Source organism: Ranitomeya variabilis, chromosome 4, assembly GCF_051348905.1.
Source record: "Ranitomeya variabilis isolate aRanVar5 chromosome 4, aRanVar5.hap1, whole genome shotgun sequence".
Lineage (NCBI taxonomy): Eukaryota > Metazoa > Chordata > Amphibia > Anura > Dendrobatidae > Ranitomeya > Ranitomeya variabilis.
Genome location: NC_135235.1, coordinates 329096682 through 329114195, shown reverse-complemented (window position 1 = coordinate 329114195; position 17514 = coordinate 329096682). Strand labels below are relative to the sequence as shown.

The 17514-nt window shown below is 44.1% G+C and overlaps 1 protein-coding gene across 1 annotated transcript in view; it reads right to left on the bottom strand.

Moving 5' to 3' along the window:
- Positions 1 to 12506, bottom strand: part of USP2 (ubiquitin specific peptidase 2) — a 94240-nt gene extending 81734 nt beyond the window's left edge. The window contains exon 1 of the mRNA XM_077250502.1: positions 12033 to 12506. The gene's annotated coding sequence lies outside the window, so the exon portion shown is untranslated. The remainder of the gene's footprint in view (positions 1 to 12032) is intronic.
- Positions 12507 to 17514: the final 5008 nt, after the last annotated feature.

Sequence of the window (17514 nt, the reverse complement as noted above, 5' to 3'; positions counted from 1 at the left end):
CAGTTGTCAAATCTCCGGTTGTGAGTGGTTGAGGGGCAGTTGCAGGCAAATCTACGTCACTTGTGTCCCTCAAAAAACCAGAACCCGGCCGTGACACGCAACCAATTTCCTGTGCCCCCGGGAAAGGTTCGGCATTAAAAATATACTCATCCCCATCATCCTCCTCGTCCTCCACCTCCTCTTCGCCCGCTACCTCATCCTGTACACTGCCCTGACCAGACAATGGCTGACTGTCATCAAGGCTTTCCTCTTCCTCTGGTGCAGACGCCTGCTCCTTTATGTGCGTCAAACTTTGCATCAGCAGACGCATTAGGGGGATGCTCATGCTTATTACGGCGTTGTCTGCACTAACCAGCCGTGTGCATTCCTCAAAACACTGAAGGACTTGACACATGTCTTGTATCTTAGACCACTGCACACCTGACAACTCCATGTCTGCCATCCTACTGCCTGCCCGTGTATCCTCCCACAAATAAATAACAGCACGCCTCTGTTCGCACAGTCTCTGAAGCATGTGCAGTGTTGAGTTCCACCTTGTTGCAACGTCTATGATTAGGCGATGCTGGGGAAGGTTCAAAGACCGCTGATAGGTCTGCATACGGCTGGCGTGTACAGGCGAACGTCGGATATGTGAGCAAAGTGCACGCACTTTGAGGAGCAGGTCGGAGAACCCAGGATAAGTTTTCAATAAGCACTGCACCACCAGGTTTAAGGTGTGAGCCAGGCAAGGAATGTGTTTCAGTTGGGAAAGGGAGATGGCAGCCATGAAATTCCTTCCGTTATCACTCACTACCTTGCCTGCCTCAAGATCTACTGTGCCCAGCCACGACTGCGTTTCTTGTTGCAAAAACTCGGACAGAACTTCCGCGGTGTGTCTGTTGTCGCCCAAGCACTTCATAGCCAATACAGCCTGCTGACGCTTGGCAGTAGCTGGCCCATAATGGGACAACTGGTGTGCAACAGTGTCATCTGCCGATGGAGTGGTTGGCAGACTGCGTTCTGTGGAAGAGCTGTAGCTTCTGCAGGAGGACGAGGAGGAGGAGGAGGGGGTGCGAACGCCTACAGCCAACTGTTTCCTAGACCGTGGGCTAGGCACAACTGTCCCTAAATTGATGTCGCCTGTGGACCCTGCATCCACCACATTCACCCAGTGTGCCGTGATGGACACATAACGTCCCTGGCCATGCCTACTGGTCCATGCATCTGTAGTCAGGTGCACCTTTGTACTCACAGATTGCCTGAGTGCATGGACGATGCGCTGTTTAACATGCTGGTGCAGGGCTGGGATGGCTTTTCTGGAAAAAAAGTGTCGACTGGGTAGCTCGTATCGTGGTTCAGCGTACTCCATCAGGGCTTTGAAAGCTTCGCTTTCAACTAACCGGTAGGGCATCATCTCTAACGAGATTAGTCTAGCTATGTGGACGTTAAAACACTGTGTACGCGGATGCGAGGATAAGTACTTCCTTTTTCTAACCAGAGTCTCATGTAGGGTGAGCTGGACTGGAGAGCTGGAGATCGTGGAACTTTCGGGTGTGCCGGTGTACATGGCAGACTGAGAGACGGTTGGAGACGGTATTGTTTCCGCTGGTGCCCTAGATGCAATATTTCCTCCTACAAAACTGGTGATTCCCTGACCCTGACTGCTTTTGGCTGGCAAAGAAACCTGCACAGATACTGCCGGTGGTGCGGAAAATGGTGGCCTTACAGTGACGGAAGGGATGTTGCGTTGCTGACTAGCTTCATTGGCCGAGGGTGCTACAACCTTGAGGGACGTTTGGTAGTTAGTCCAGGCTTGAAAATGCATGGTGGTTAAGTGTCTATGCATGCAACTAGTATTTAGACTTTTCAGATTCTGACCTCTGCTTAAGCTAGTTGAACATTTTTGACAGATGACTTTGCGCTGATCAGTTGGATGTTGTTTAAAAAAATGCCAGACTGCACTCTTCCTAGACTCGGATCCCTTTTCAGGGATTGCAGACTGAGCTTTAACCGGATGGCAACGCTGTGCTCCAACAGGTTTTGGCTTTGACACGCGTTTTGGGCCAGATACGGGCCCGGCAGATGGAACCTGTTGCGATGTTGATGCCTGCTGCGGCCCCTCCTCCACCTCCGCTTCTGAACTACTGCCGCCTGCACCCTGTTCCCCCAATGGCTGCCAATCGGGGTCAATAACTGGGTCATCTATTACCTCCTCTTCGAGCTCGTGTGCAACTTCGTCTGTGTCACTGTGTCGGTCGGTGGTATAGCGTTCGTGGCGGGGCAACATAGTCTCATCAGGGTCTGATTGTGGATCTGTACCCTGAGAGGGCAATGTGGTGGTCTGAGTCAAAGGAGCAGCATAGTACTCTGGCTGTGGCTGTGCATCAGTGCACTCCATGTCAGAATATACTTGTAATGGGCATGGCCTGTTAAGTGTTTCACTTTGTAAGCCAGGGACGGTATGTGTAAAGAGCTCCATGGAGTAACCCGTTGTGTCGCCTGCTGCATCCTTCTCTCTTGTTGTAGTTTTTGCTGAGGAGGACAAGGAAGCGACTTGTCCCTGACCGTGAACATCCACAAGCGACGCGCTGCTTTTACATTTACCAGTTTCGGAAGAGGAGGCAAAAGAGCTAGAGGCTGAGTCTGCAATGTAAGCCAAAACTTGCTGTTGCTGCTCCGCCTTTAAAAGCGGTTTTCCTACTCCCAGAAAAGAGAGCGTTCGAGGCCTTGTGTAGCCTGACGACGAAACTGGCTCCACAGCTCCAGACTTAGGTGGAATATTTTTATCCCCACGACCACCTGATGCTCCACTACCACTACCATCATTACCAGCTGACAATGAACGCCCACGACGACCTCTTGCACCAGACTTCCTCATTGTTTTAAAATCTTAACCAAAGTAACTTTATTTGTTGCTGTCAAACAACTTACACGGTGAGCTATAACTTCAGTATGATTTCAATATCCCTTAACAGGTTGGTGAGACCACAAGGAAAATCAGGCACAATGGTACACACTCTGTTTTCTGTGGCACAAAATCACAGAGATGACACACACGCAGGACTGTCACTCAAGCACTAATGTCAATATTAATCTCCCACCTAATTTATTTATTTTTTTTTCTCAGGGAGACTTTAGAAACCAAATAATATTAAAAAAAAAAAAAAAAAAAGGCTTTCTATGGCCCACAATTAGAGAGAGAGAGGTGGCACACCCAGGAGTCAAGACTGGCGCACAAGCTGAAAGGGCAATATTACTCTCCCACTGTTTTTTTAAGTTTTTTTTTTATTTCAGGGAGACTTTAGAAACCAAATAATATTAAAAAAAACAAAAAAAAAAATAGCCTTTCTATGGCCCACTGAATGAGAGAGAGAGGTGGCACACCCAGGAGTCAAGACTGGCACACAAGCTGAAAGGGCAATATTACTCTCCCACTGTTTTTTTATGTTTTTTTTTTTTTTTTTCAGGGAGACTTTAGAAACCAAATAATAAGAAAATAAATAAATAAATAAATAGTCTTTCTATAGCCCACTGAATGAGAGATAGCACACACAGCAGTGGCACACAAGCCCTGACTGAGGCCAATATTTTTCTCCCACTGATTGATGTAGTGTTTTTGTGTTGAGGTAGATTTTAGAACACAAATCAAGGAAAAAAAAAAAATGCTTTCTATGGCCCACTGAATGAGAGAGAGGTGGCACACCCAGGAGTCAAGACTGGCACACAAGCTGAAAGGGCAATATTACTCTCCCACTGTTTTTTTATGTATTTTTTTTTTTTTAAGGGAGACTTTAGAAACCCAATAATATTTAAAAAAAAAAATAAATAGGCTTTCTATGGCCCACTGAATGAGAGGGAGAGAGGTGGCACACCCAGGAGTCAAGACTGGCACACAAGCTGAAAGGGCAATATTACTCTCCCACTGTTTTTTTATGTTTTTTTTTTTTTTTCAGGGAGACTTTAGAAACCAAATAATATTAAAAAAACCAAAAAAAAAAATAGCCTTTCTATGGCCCACTGAATGAGAGAGAGAGGTGGCACACCCAGGAGTCAAGACTGGCACACAAGCTGAAAGGGCAATATTACTCTCCCACTGTTTTTTTATGTTTTTTTTTTTTTTCAGGGAGACTTTAGAAACCAAATAATATTAAAAAAACCAAAAAAAAAAATAGCCTTTCTATGGCCCACTGAATGAGAGAGAGAGGTGGCACACCCAGGAGTCAAGACTGGCACACAAGCTGAAAGGGCAATATTACTCTCCCACTGTTTTTTTAGGTTTTTTTTTTTTTTTCAGGGAGACTTTAGAAACCAAATAATATTAAAAAAAAAATAAAAATAAATAGGCTTTCTATAGCCCACTGAATGAGAGATAGCACACACAGCAGTGGCACACAAGCCCTGACTGAGGCCAATATTTTTCTCCCACTGATTGATGTAGTGTTTTTGTGTTGAGGTAGAATTTAGAACACAAATCACGGAAAAAATAAATAGGCTTTCTATGGCCCACAATTAGAGAGAGGTGGCACACCCAGGAGTCAAGACTGGCACACAAGCTGAAAGGGCAATATTACTCTCCCACTGTTTTTTTAGGTTTTTTTTTTTTTTTCAGGGAGACTTTAGAAACCAAATAATATTAAAAAAAAAATAAATAAATAGGCTTTCTATAGCCCACTGAATGAGAGATAGCACACACAGCAGTGGCACACAAGCCCTGACTGAGGCCAATATTTTTCTCCCACTGATTGATGTAGTGTTTTTGTGTTGAGGTAGAATTTAGAACACAAATCACGGAAAAAATAAATAGGCTTTCTATGGCCCACTCAGTGAGAGATGGCACACACAGGGATGGCACTGTAGCAGAAATGCCAATCTTAATCTCCCACAAAAAAAACAAAAAAAAAACAGGGACTGTCCTACAATTACTATCTCCCTGCAGTAATCTAAGCCAGGTATGGCAGGCAAGCAATAGGAGTGGACTGATGCACAAATTAAATAAAAAGTGTGGACAAACAAAAAAGATAGCTGTGCAGAAAGGAAGGAACAAGAGGATATGTGCTTTGAAAAAAGCAGTTGGTTTCCACAGTGGTGTACACACAGCAATACAGCTATCACGGAGCCTTCTAGGGCAGCCCAATGAGCTACAGCGCTGAGGGGAAAAAAAAAAAAAAATAGCTTCCACAGTCCCTGCACACCGAAGGTGGTGTTGGACAGTGGAAATCTCTACAGCACAAGCGGTTTGGTGGTTAGTGGACCCTGCCTAACGCTCTCCCTGCTTCTGACGAAGCGGCAGCAACCTCTCCCTAAGCTCAGATCAGCAGCAGTAAGATGGCGGTCGGCGGGAACGCCCCTTTATAGCCCCTGTGACGCCGCAGACAGCAAGCCAATCACTGCAATGCCCTTCTCTAAGATGGTGGGGACTAGGATCTATGTCATCACGCTGCCCACACTCTGCGTTCACCTTCATTGGCTGAGAAATGGCGCTTTTCGCGTCATTGAAACGCGACTTTGGCGCGAAAGTCGCGTACCGCATGGCCGACAAGCACAGGGGTCGGATCGGGTTTCATGAGACGCCGACTTAGCCAAAAGTCGGCGACTTTTGAAAATGATCGACCCGTTTCGCTCAACCCTACCAGCAATCAGTAATTCATTCCATATACTTTTTTGGGGAATAACCCTTTAATAATGTATTACAGTAGCATCTGTTCATTTCCAGAAGTTTTCAGTCACATTTGGACATAGTAAGGCTGGGTTCACATTGCGTTAACAGCAGCCCGTTCAACACATGCGTTAACGAGCTGCTGTTAACGCAAGTGCCGATATGTCACATCGCTAGCGCAGATAGAGCTACTGTAGCAGATGCTCTATCTGGGCTGTGACGGACCCAGAAATGCTGCAGCCCACGTCCCAGGATCCGTCACTCAATGACGGCACATCGTTTGCGCACGCCCATTGTGGGCGTGCACTAGCGATGTGTCCGACATAAGACTTAATGGCGGCGTTAACGGACTACATTACACCGCGTTATGCCACAGTGTAACGTAGTCCGTCTAACGTGCCATATACAGTTATATGAAAAAGTTTGGGCACCCCTATTAATCTTAAGCTTAATGTTTTATAAAAAATAGGTTTTTTTGCAACAGCTATTTCAGTTTCATATATCTAATAACTGTTGGACACAGTAATGTTTCTGCCCTGAAATGAGGTTTATTGTACTAACAGAAAATGTGAAATCTGCATTCAAACAAAATTTGACAGGTGCTTAAGTATGGGCACCCTTATCATTTTATTGTTTTAAATACTCCTACCTACTTTTTACTGACTTACTAAAGCACTTTTTTTTGTTTTGTTACCTCATTGAGCTATGAACTTCATAGCCAGGTGTATGCAATCATGAGAAAAGCTACTTAAAGTGGCCACTTGCAAGTTGTTCTCCTGTTTGAATCTCCTCTGAAGAGTGGCATCAAAACAACTGTCAAATGATCTGAAAACAAAGATTATTCAACATAGTTGTTCAGGGGAAGGATACAAAAAGCTGTCTCAGAGATTTAACCTGTCAATTTCCACTGTGAGGAACATAGTAAGGAAATGGAAGAACACAGGTACAGTTCTTGTTAAGGCCAGAAGTGGCAGGCCAAGAAAAACATCAGAAAGGTAGAGAAGAAGAATGGTGAGATCAGTCAAGGACAATCCTCAGACCACCTCCAGAGATCTGCAGCATCAACTTGCTGCAGATGGTGTCACTGTGCATCGGTCAACTATACAACGCACTTTACACAAGGAGAAGCTGTGTGGGAGAGTGATACAAAAGAAGCCGTTTCTGCAAGCACACCACAAACAGAGTCGGCTGAGTTATGCAAAAGCACATTTGGAGAAGCCAATTTCTTTTTGGAAGAAGGTCCTGTGGACTGATGAAACCAAGATTGAGTTGTTTGGTCATACAAAAAGGCGTTATGCATGGCGGCAAAAAAACCACAGCATTCCAAGAAAAACACTTGCTACCCACAGTAAAATTTGGTGGAGGTTCCATCATGCTTTGGGGCTGTGTGGCCAATGCCGGCACTGGGAATCTTGTTAAAGTTGAGGGACGTATGGATTCCTCTCAGTATCAGCAGATTCTTGACAATAATGTTCATAAATCAGTGACAAAGTTGAAGTTACGCAGGGGATGGATCTTTCAGCAAGACAATGATCCAAAACACCGCTCCAAATCTACTCAGGCATTCATGCAGAGGAACAATTACTCTGTTCTGGAATGGCCATCCCAGTCCCCATATCATTGAACATCTGTGGGATCATTTGAAGAGGGCTGTCCATGCTCGGCGACCATCAAACTTAACTGAACTGGAATTGTTTTGTAAAGAGTAAGGCCATGTGCACACGTTAAGTATTTTTCGCGTTTGTTTCGCGTTTTTTCGCTATAAAAACGTGATAAAAACGTGAAAAAAACGCTAACCTATGCCTCCTATTATTTTAAGTGTATTCCGCATTTTTTGTGCAAATGTAGCCTTTTTTTCCGTCAGAGCAGGAAGCGGACGCCGGGGGACGCGTAGGTGAGCATGTACTGTTTGTTATTTTTACTTTTACGCTGGTAACCAGGGTAAACATCGGGTTACTAAGCGCGGCCCTGCGCTTAGCAACCCGATGTTTACCCTGGTTACCCGGGGACCTCGGCATCGTTGGTCGCTGGAGAGCAGTCTGTGTGACAGCTCTCCAGCGACCAAACAGCGACGCTGCAGCGATCGGCATCATTGTCGCTATCGCTGCAGCGTCGCTTCATGTGAAGGTACCTTTACATTAACAGTGTGGATAGTTTTTACTACCTATGCATCACTATGACATAGGCATCATTTTTGTGTCACAAAGGCGAAATTTGACTACCGTGATAAGGAAAGTTAACAACCTGTATTTTGGCTGCAGAATAGAAGATCAGGACAACAGTTGGGCTCCTCACATATGCTGAAATTGCTGTGCTTCACATCTTACCCAGTGGTTGCATGGGATGAGGCAATAGGCCTTTTGCAGTCACAACAATCTGGAGAGAGGCAAATAACCACACTACCAATTGCTGTTTCGGCATGGTGCCCCCCAAGGAAGAAGTGGACTTTACAGTATTCAAACATTCCATCTACAGTACATCCAGTACCACATTCAGAAGCACCAAAAACATTTTAAGTCAAGTCAAGTGAGGAAGAACAGGGCGCTTGGTGTCATGAAGCATCTTCCTCTCATGACCCAGACTTTTTAGCCAGCAGCCTGAACTGCACCACAAATTATAACAGAAAGTGAACTGAACAATCTTGTTAGAGATTTAGATCTGCCCAAGAGTAAGGCCAAGCTCTTTGGTTTTAGGTTTCATCAGTGGAATCACCTAATGGACAATGTTTGGATATCTTTGTCCAATACTTCATCATGAAAGGCGATCTGCGTGGTATGCAACAATATCAACAGTTTGATGGAAGCTCAGAAGATAAGTCATAATCCAGAAGAATGGAGGCTCTTCATGAATTTGTGCAAAATAAATCTAAAAGTAATCTTGCTGCATAATGGTAATGTGCTACCTTCAATTCCAGTAGTTATGCAGTCCACACGAAAGAAACCTCTGACAACATGAAACAGTTGTTGAGGGGCCTGAACAATGACCAACATTTGTAGTCCCTCTGTGGTGACTTAAATGTGGTTGATTGTCCTCTTACTTGGTCTTCAAGGTGGATACACAAAGTACTGCCGCTTTATGTGAGTAGGACAGTCATGCAAGAGAATATCACTACAATGAAAGAGACTGGCCTCTCCAACATTCACTTTATCCAGGGAGTAAAAATGTCCTGCATCCAGCACTTGTTAGCCCTCATAAGATTTTGTTACCAACGCTTCATATCAAGTTGGGCCTAATTAACGTTGTAAAGGCAATGGATAAAAATGTAAAAGCATTCAAGTATCTCATTAATACATTTCCAACGTTGAGTGAAGCAAAGATAGAAGGAGCCTTTATTTGACCTCAGATTTGTAATCTTCACCAAGATGAAAAGTTTCTCCATTTGTTGCAGGAAAAGGTAAAGGCTACATAGAAAGCATTCACATTAAGGTATCTAATTTTTTGGGAAACTCAAGAGCAGATAACTACGAGAAGTTGTTGAAAATGTCTTCAAAACATATAAGGATCTCAGGTGTTGCATGTCCTTAATGATTAATTTCTTCGCATCTAGACCTTTTCCCAACAAACTGCGGAGCAGTAAGTTATGAGCACGGTGAGAGATTTCACCAAAGATATTGCGGCTATAGAGAAAGGATATCAAGGAAAATGGAATCCATCAATGCGTGCAGATTACTATTAGACAATTATAAGAGATGATCCCATGCAGGAGTACAAGAGACAAACAAAAAATAATTGTCACCAAATGAAGACCACATTTGAGGTTTTCATTGAAGAAGAATGGCCCCACTATCTTTGTACCCCATATTCCACACCATAACACATCACCCCATACAAAGTGGGCCATTCTTCATCAATGGAAACCTCAGTGCCACTGGATATCTGAAATTGCTACATGATGATTTGTTGCCCTCTTTATGCACTGAAGATGGTATGCTCCCTGAGTCTTTCCAGCAAGATGGTGCACCACCACATTATGGGTGTCAGGTACGAGCACTCCTACATGAACAGTTTCCTGGAAAGTGGATTGGTCATCGTGGGCCAGTTGAATGGCCACCAAGGTCTACCGACCTGACCCCCTTAGACTTTTATCTTTGGGGTCATCTGAAGGCAATTGCCTATGCTGTGAAGATTCGAGATGTACAACATCTGAAACAACGGATACTGGAAGCCTGTGCTAGCATTTCTTCTGCAGTGTTGCTATCAGTGTGTCAAGAGTGGGAGGAGAGAGTTGCATTGACAATCCAACACAATGGGCAGCACTTTGTATACATTTTATAAGTGGTCATAAACTTGTAAAAAACTAATGAAAGAATAAAGTTTCGTTAAAACCAAGCACACCATTGTTTTTCTTGTGAAATTCTCAATAAGCTTGATGTGTCACATGACCCTCTTCCCATTGGAAAAAATAAAGTTGGATCCAAAATGGCCAACTTCAAAATGGCTGCAATAGTCACCACCCATTTTGAAATTTTTCCCCCCTCCCATACACTAATGTTCCACAAACAGGAAGTTGATATCACCAACCATTCCCATTTTATTTAGGTGTATCCATATAAATGGCTAGTTTTATAACAGAATCTGACAACTTTTGAGAATATGTAGAACAATGCAGAGTTGTCTGACAGCGGCTTATGACCCAAATAGATGAACCAATATTAATGGAATGAACGCTCATAGGAAAGCTGGTTCCAACTATCAGTACATCTAAACAGGCCGGAAATCACTCAACCAACAAGAAAAAACACTCTTTTTTGTCAGGTCTGCTGATTTTTAGGCCAACTTAAAGCCATCTTTATAATCAGCACATCAGCTCAGTGGAGCTAAAGGTACCTTCACACTAAGCGACTTTACAACGATATCGCTAGCGATCCGTGACGTTGCAGCGTCCTGGATAGCGATATCGTTGTGTTTGACATGCAGCAGCGATCAGGATCCCGCTGTGAGATCGCTGGTCGTTGCTGAAAGTCCAGAACTTTATTTCGTCGCTGGATCTCCCGCTGACATCGCTGAATCGGTGTGTGTGACACCGATCCAGCGATGTCTTCACTGGTAACCAGGGTAAACATCGGGTTATTACCAGGGGACCTCGGCATCGTTGGTCGCTGGAGAGCCGTCTGTGTGACAGCTCTCCAGCAACCACACAACGACTAAACAGCGACGCTGCAGCGATTGGCATCGTGGTCTGTATCGCTGCAGCGTCGCTTAGTGTGAAGGTACCTTTAGTGTGCTTATGAATAGGGATGTTAACAGAGACAGTTTTCTGGCAAAATGAGCCACGTGCTGAACAATCCGCATCCAACTTTTGGATCATTGTTGAACAGTTCATAGCTACTCAACCAACGTATATTGAACATACTTTGACATTTTAATTTGTGTAATTATAACATACATATCAGACCATCTGCTGAACAATGGCGTAACTTGAAACTCAAGTGCTAAATCTCCAATAGGGCCCCCAACTATCACACGTATGTAATAATATTAGAAATCCAATTTGAGCCAAAGGGGTTTATTGGGCCCACCTAGGCTCTCAGGTCCAGGTGCGACTGCAAACTTTGTACCTACTATAGTACAACCCTGCTGCTGAATAGATATTATTATGATTATTATTTATAAAAAAAAATACAAGACTACGTTGGTGGCAGATCCTCAGCAGAAGACAACAACATCGTTTGTATATATATTTTTTTATTTCTGATGGACTTTTATTTTTACAACAACCATGTATAATCCAAACTATCTGGAAATATAAGGAGATAAATTGTGTGATTGATATAGCTATTCAGTTATAACTCTTTGCAACTTATTTCTCACTGGTATCTTCACCTTCACAGCTAAAGGGTTATAATAACCAATGCAGACAGCTATAGCTTGTCTACCTAATCCAGAGTTATCTCAGTTAATCTTTTCACTTTCCAAAAGTGGCTTCTTATCCTGTTGTATATTTTTTATGTTATCATATATGATCATTTATGCAAACCCTGCAACTGTGAAAGTTGCAAAATGGACATAGTGGCTATAAATGACATTTTCTGGTGAGCTTTCAGGCAGCCCTCCCTGTTCTGAACCTGATGCTTGCATAACCCTACATTGAGAACAACTAAGCTCATAATGCTACAAATAGCATAAAGTGCAGAAACTCATAAATATACTGAGTGGGCGCTCAAATTTATTAGCCACAAAACCCTGTACGGTTGCTGACAATGGCAGCAAAAACAATCCAAATCTCTCTGAAGCGCAGTCGGAAAAGAAAAGTGAGAAAAAGTTTGTTAAACAAAACTTTACGAGTGAGAACGTTTTGAGGTCTGATATTAAAAAGAATAAGCCTTTCTTGGTACCAGTGCGCCTGGGCTGAGAATACAGAAGGAAATCACTTCATCCACAGTACAAAGGCACTCACCCCCTTCCTTCATGCAGTTGTAGGCCTTGTTTCCAGAGCTACAGACAAACTCTTTGTCCTACACATGGATGTCTCCCCCTTTTTTCTTCGCCCTTGTTTTCTTGTCTCTAATCTTGTCTGATAAACTTTTCTTCTTTTTTCTCAGATCTTTTCATACAGAAAATAATTCTGCAGACTCCTAATCTTAAGCTTTTCCGTCTCTTGTTAAAGCTGCAACCAACGAGTGTGGCTTTCTCCGTTCTTTCTTTCTGGTACTAGTTCCTACAGCTCATGTAGATCCTTTATCTTTACCTCTAGAAAGGTCTTCTTAGAGAGACTGACTCAAGGATATAGATGTTCTTCAAGTTTGTCTCTGGATCTTAAAGTCTTCCAACATTCGTCCTTCTTCAGATGAACTCTTTTCCATTGGATTCTTGTAGTATCTTGCAGCCTTGTCTTGAGCGTGTTCCTTTCTCTCTGTCTCTCTGGTTCTCCACCGCCTGTTTTCCTCCTCATTCCTGTAAGAGGAGCCGCTGTGTCTCACATGGCTGCTGAGTCCCTGTTACCTTGGGAATGACCCTGATTACAAACACTTTTCATGCTGCTCATTGAGCGAACTGAAAGGACTGAGTGACTTACCAAATTCTACCTAGTGTTTACCAAGTCAAACAAGTACAGACCTGTCCTACAAATAAACAGGGGATCCAGTGCACATAAGGGATCCACAGCCCAGGAGAGGATTTCTGTATAATATCTGTGTACAAATACACTAGAAACTGAGGGTGAAACTTGTTTGTTGGTCAGAAAAATCCAAAACGCAAGCCATTCCCGATCAATTTAAACCGTGAGAACAATTCCATAAGTTACTGACATATTGGAGTACGATGTACAGAACCACAATACTTCTGCACCATTTCCTTGTCGATATTGGTAAAGTGGCTCTACATATGATTCTAATCTTCTTTTGTGGCCATCTAGTAGTTTTTTTTAACTGCCCATACACATTAGATTATTGATAGAGATTGGATACAACAATTATCTAATTTTTTGTTGATGTCCAATGCAAATTATTAGTCTTAAAATTGTAGTTAAAAAAAAAAGACCTCAAAATGCGACTTTATCACTGTTTCTGGGTTGCGCTGGTCTGGAGTTTGCAGTCTCTATGGCCCTACTATAATTTTGTAATTAGTCATTTTTGAAAATGGCAAAATATATCCATAATACAGAACTGTACTGTAGCACATTAGTGTTAATGGGTATCTACCACAACAATAAAACCAACCAATCTAAAAGATCTTGGAAAAACAATTAACTTTTCAAAAACAATTAATTTAAAAAATGCATCGTTTTTACATTTCAGGCTTACCCACATAGCCTGATTGCTGTTTTTATGTGCTGTCAATGTTAGAAAAAAACAATCTTTTGCTCTAGTTGTGCACAAACAGATATTTTTTGTACTTGAGTTGAGGCCAGGAGGCACACATTAGATATAACTAGAGATGCGTGAATTGATTCAATGCTAATCGAATTCGATTCAAATTTTATGAAATTCTCAAGTCCCCCCCAAAAAAATGCCCGCTCCTTCTTACATTACAGATGATTGCATCAGTCACAGAAGGCCAACATGACTGCAGACACAACTGTGCACGTTTTCCCTTAATGCCCTGTAGCTATGGAATCACATAGTTTAGTGTAGCCAGCAATTTGAAAACACTTGGTTTTTTTTCTGATTTTCCAGTACACTATGTGGTAGAATGAATAGTGTCATTCCAAGTAAAATTCGTCCTGCAAAAAAACAAGCCCTCATACAGCTAGAATGACAGAGAAAAAAAGTTAAAGCTCTCAGAAGACGGGGAGGAAAAATGGAACATGGGCATGGCTTTAAGGGGTTAAGTGGGCTGTTAGTTACCACCAATTTATCATCTGTTTCTATGGTGAGGTTACTTTGACATTACTAAGTCTGTGTTTGTGCTAAAGAGTTTGAAATTGGCTGGATACAGTCCTAGGAGATCTCAGAGTGTTCTACACATCATCTTAGGGAAGTTGGAGGCTTTGCAGTATTGCAATTTACGGTGGATTGATTGATTAATTGCAAATTGAATTTCTTTGGCAAAATTCTTTGAACCTTGGTGAATTCAGATTTTTAAAAAATGTGATCATCTTTAGAAATACCCCATTTTGAGCAGCGCTTATAATACTGCACAGAACGCCAATTGGAACATATATATGAGGCAGGAACACAACGTTGTACAATGCAGTTATCTATGCCTGCACCATGGCTGAAAACATGACTAGAGAACTTCAGTAAAGGTACCGTCACATTAAGCGACGCTGCAGCGATAGCGACAACGATGCCGATCGCTGCAGCGTCGCTGTTTGATCGCTGGAGAGCTGTCACACAGACCGCTCTCCAGCGACCAACGATGCCGAGGTCCCCGGGTAACCAGGGTAAACATCGGGTTACTAAGCGCAGGGCTGCGCTTAGTAACCCGATGTTTACCCTGGTTACCAGCGTAAAAGTAAAAACAAAAAAACAGTACATACTCACCTGCGCGTCTCCCAGCGTCTGCTTCCTGACACTGACTGAGCTCCGGCCCTAACAGCACAGCGGTGACGTCACCGCTGTGCTTTCACTTTCACTTTAGGGCCGGATCTCAGTCAGAGCAGGAAGCAGACGCTGGGAGACGCGCAGGTGAGCATGTACTGTTTGTTTTTTTTACTTTTACGCTGGTAACCAGGGTAAACATCGGGTTACTAAGCGCAGCCCTGCGCTTAGTAACCCGATGTTTACCCTGGTTACCAGTGTAAAACATCGCTGGTATCGTTGCTTTTGGTGTCAAACACAACGATACACGGCGATCGGACGACCAAATAAAGTTCTGGACTTTATTCAGCGACCAGCAACATCACAGCAGGATCCTGATCGCTGCTGCGTGTCAAACTAAACGATATCGCTAGCGAGGACGCTGCAACGTCACGGATCGCTAGCGATATCGTTTAGTGTGACGGTACCTTAAGGGTGCAGTCAGATGGCCGTATAATACACAACGACGATCGCATCACAATGCTCAGAATGGCTTGCGTCTCTCCTGACCCAAGCGTGACAGTTGCATAGAAATGTGGAGCGCCCCAGACGCAGGGCCGCGGGGTACTCGGTACCGGGCCTCTCTGTCTCGGTCCTGGGGTTGTCACGGTGGCTAGACCCGGTCCGTGACCCTGCTAAGGGGCGTCCAATGAAAGATGTGATGATGGTGCGGGGTGCAGGTTGCGATGAATAACGAGGACACAGGGTTGCAGTCTCTTTACCTCTTTACTGAAGGCTTCAGGATCCTCAATCCAGAGCACTGCTAACAGGGCTGACTGAGACCGGCCGGTCCGAAGGCACATCCAGAGTTCCCTTTGCAGGTGGAAATCAGTGCCTACCTACTAGCGCCTGTGTGTTGTAGTACCTCCCTGCTGAGCACCACGGGATAGTCCTCACAACTGTTGTGTCTGTTTCTGATGTTCTTTCTCACAACTCGTATCTGTTCTGATGTTCTTTCTCCGTCCCCCAGATGATATGGATAGGACGCACCCGTATGACGGGTAGGCCTGGAGTTCTTCCGGGACCCTAGCGTCGCCCCTCTCCCACAATTGCCACCTATGTCTGCTTAGGTGATTTAGGTGAGACAGCCAACCTAAAATTAACTGTCCTGCCGCTGTTTGATGTATTGCTTGGAGCCTAATACTTCCTCGGCGTTCCGGCCACCGGCTACGCGCCTCAGTAGGATGTTGCCTCCATCTTACGGCACGACTCCTACTGGCTTTATCTCCTTTTTGCTGCGATCTCGTTTCTCACTTCTCCACAATAAACCTCGCTTCTTTTCCTTTCTTAGGATGCCACCGCATTCAAGTGCAGGCGTGGCTCCGTAACATACTGTTCTGTTCGCAAGGCCACTGTCAGGATCCCACCCCTGACAGAGACCCCCCTGAATCTTCCCCTCGCAACACCCTCTGCCACAGGATGTTGCCTGGTTCCAACCCAGTCAGCTTCTCACTAACTTCCTATCCAGCCCCCAGTTTTACCAGATTGTGAGGAGTGGCCTAATGCATAGAACCCTTTGCTCCCCCTGGTGGCCAGAATGTGAAGTGTAAAGTGTGACTGTGATACCTGGTCAGGTGAACTCCTTAAGTGCCATCAGACGTACCATCACTCCCCTTAGAGGCGGAGCGTCAGTACTGCAACGACCAGGACTCTGGGGCGCTGCAAATGCATGCTGTCACGCTCAGGTCAGGAGAGCCGCCAGCCATTCTGAGCATTGCCATGCAATCGTCGTCTGTTTTATAAGGCCCTCTGCCTGCACCCTAACTGTCAGCGACGGCTGGCTTGTTTTTCTTCCCAGTCCGACAGTGTTGTTGTACATAGCAGTCTGGTTGTGAAACCACACAGTTACTGATGAAGTGCTCAGAGTGTTTTCAGCCATAGAGCAGGCAGGCAGCTGCATCTTTGAATGTTCTGATCGGCCTTCTGCACAGCGTTATGAGCGCTACTCAGAATGGGTTATGTCTTATGTGCTTCTTTGTCTAGTCTGGAGTTCAGAAAACATCTGCTCATAATTGACCATAGCAGAAGAAACCTGCTGATTTGTTGAAACATATTGTGAGCTTGAGATAAAAATAACAAAAATGATGCTTGAAATACAATTGTATTTCTAAAGTTTATATGTTTTCCAAGATCTTTTACATAGGATGGATTTCTTATCATGGTAGCACCACTTTAATTCACATTTAGCAGATTTGCTACACACATTTCTATGACTGAAGGCAAGTTCAGTATGTGTGTCTGAGGTTTTTTCAGTGGTAAGACCTTGTTTTCTTCAAACTCCATCCAGATTAATAGGATAGTCATATAATTGCTGCAACAAATGTGTGCAAGTGAATTAACCTTATGGCAGGCAGAGTCCCATGGCGCTTAGCCTTGGTGCGACAGCAGGTCTAAGACAAGTTGTGCAACTAAGAACATGTATCCAACTTTCTTTTGAGCAACTATTTTAGAGCTGTGGGTTGACTGTGAAAATAGGCAAATCACAGAGATACTGCTTATGAGTAGCAGTCGCAAATGATGTACATTGATAATTGAATATATAATTTTTCCCTTCTCCCATGATAGTGCAGCGCCCCAGAGTCCTGGTCGTTGCAGTACTGATGCTCCGCCACTAAGGGGGGCTATGGTACGTCTGATGGCACTGAAGGAGTTCTTCTGACCAGGTATCACAGTCACCAATACACTTCACAGTCTGGTCTCCAGGGGGAGCTAAGGGTTCTATGTATTAGGCCACTCCTCACAATCTGGTAAAACTGGGGGTTAGGCAGAAAGTTAGACAGAAGCTGACTGGGAATCGAACAGGCAACATCCTGTGGCAGAGGGTGTTGCGGGGAGAGACTCAGGGGGGTCCCTGTCAGGGGTGGGATCCTGACAGAGGCCTAGCGAACAGAGAGAACGTTACGGGACCGCGCCTGCACC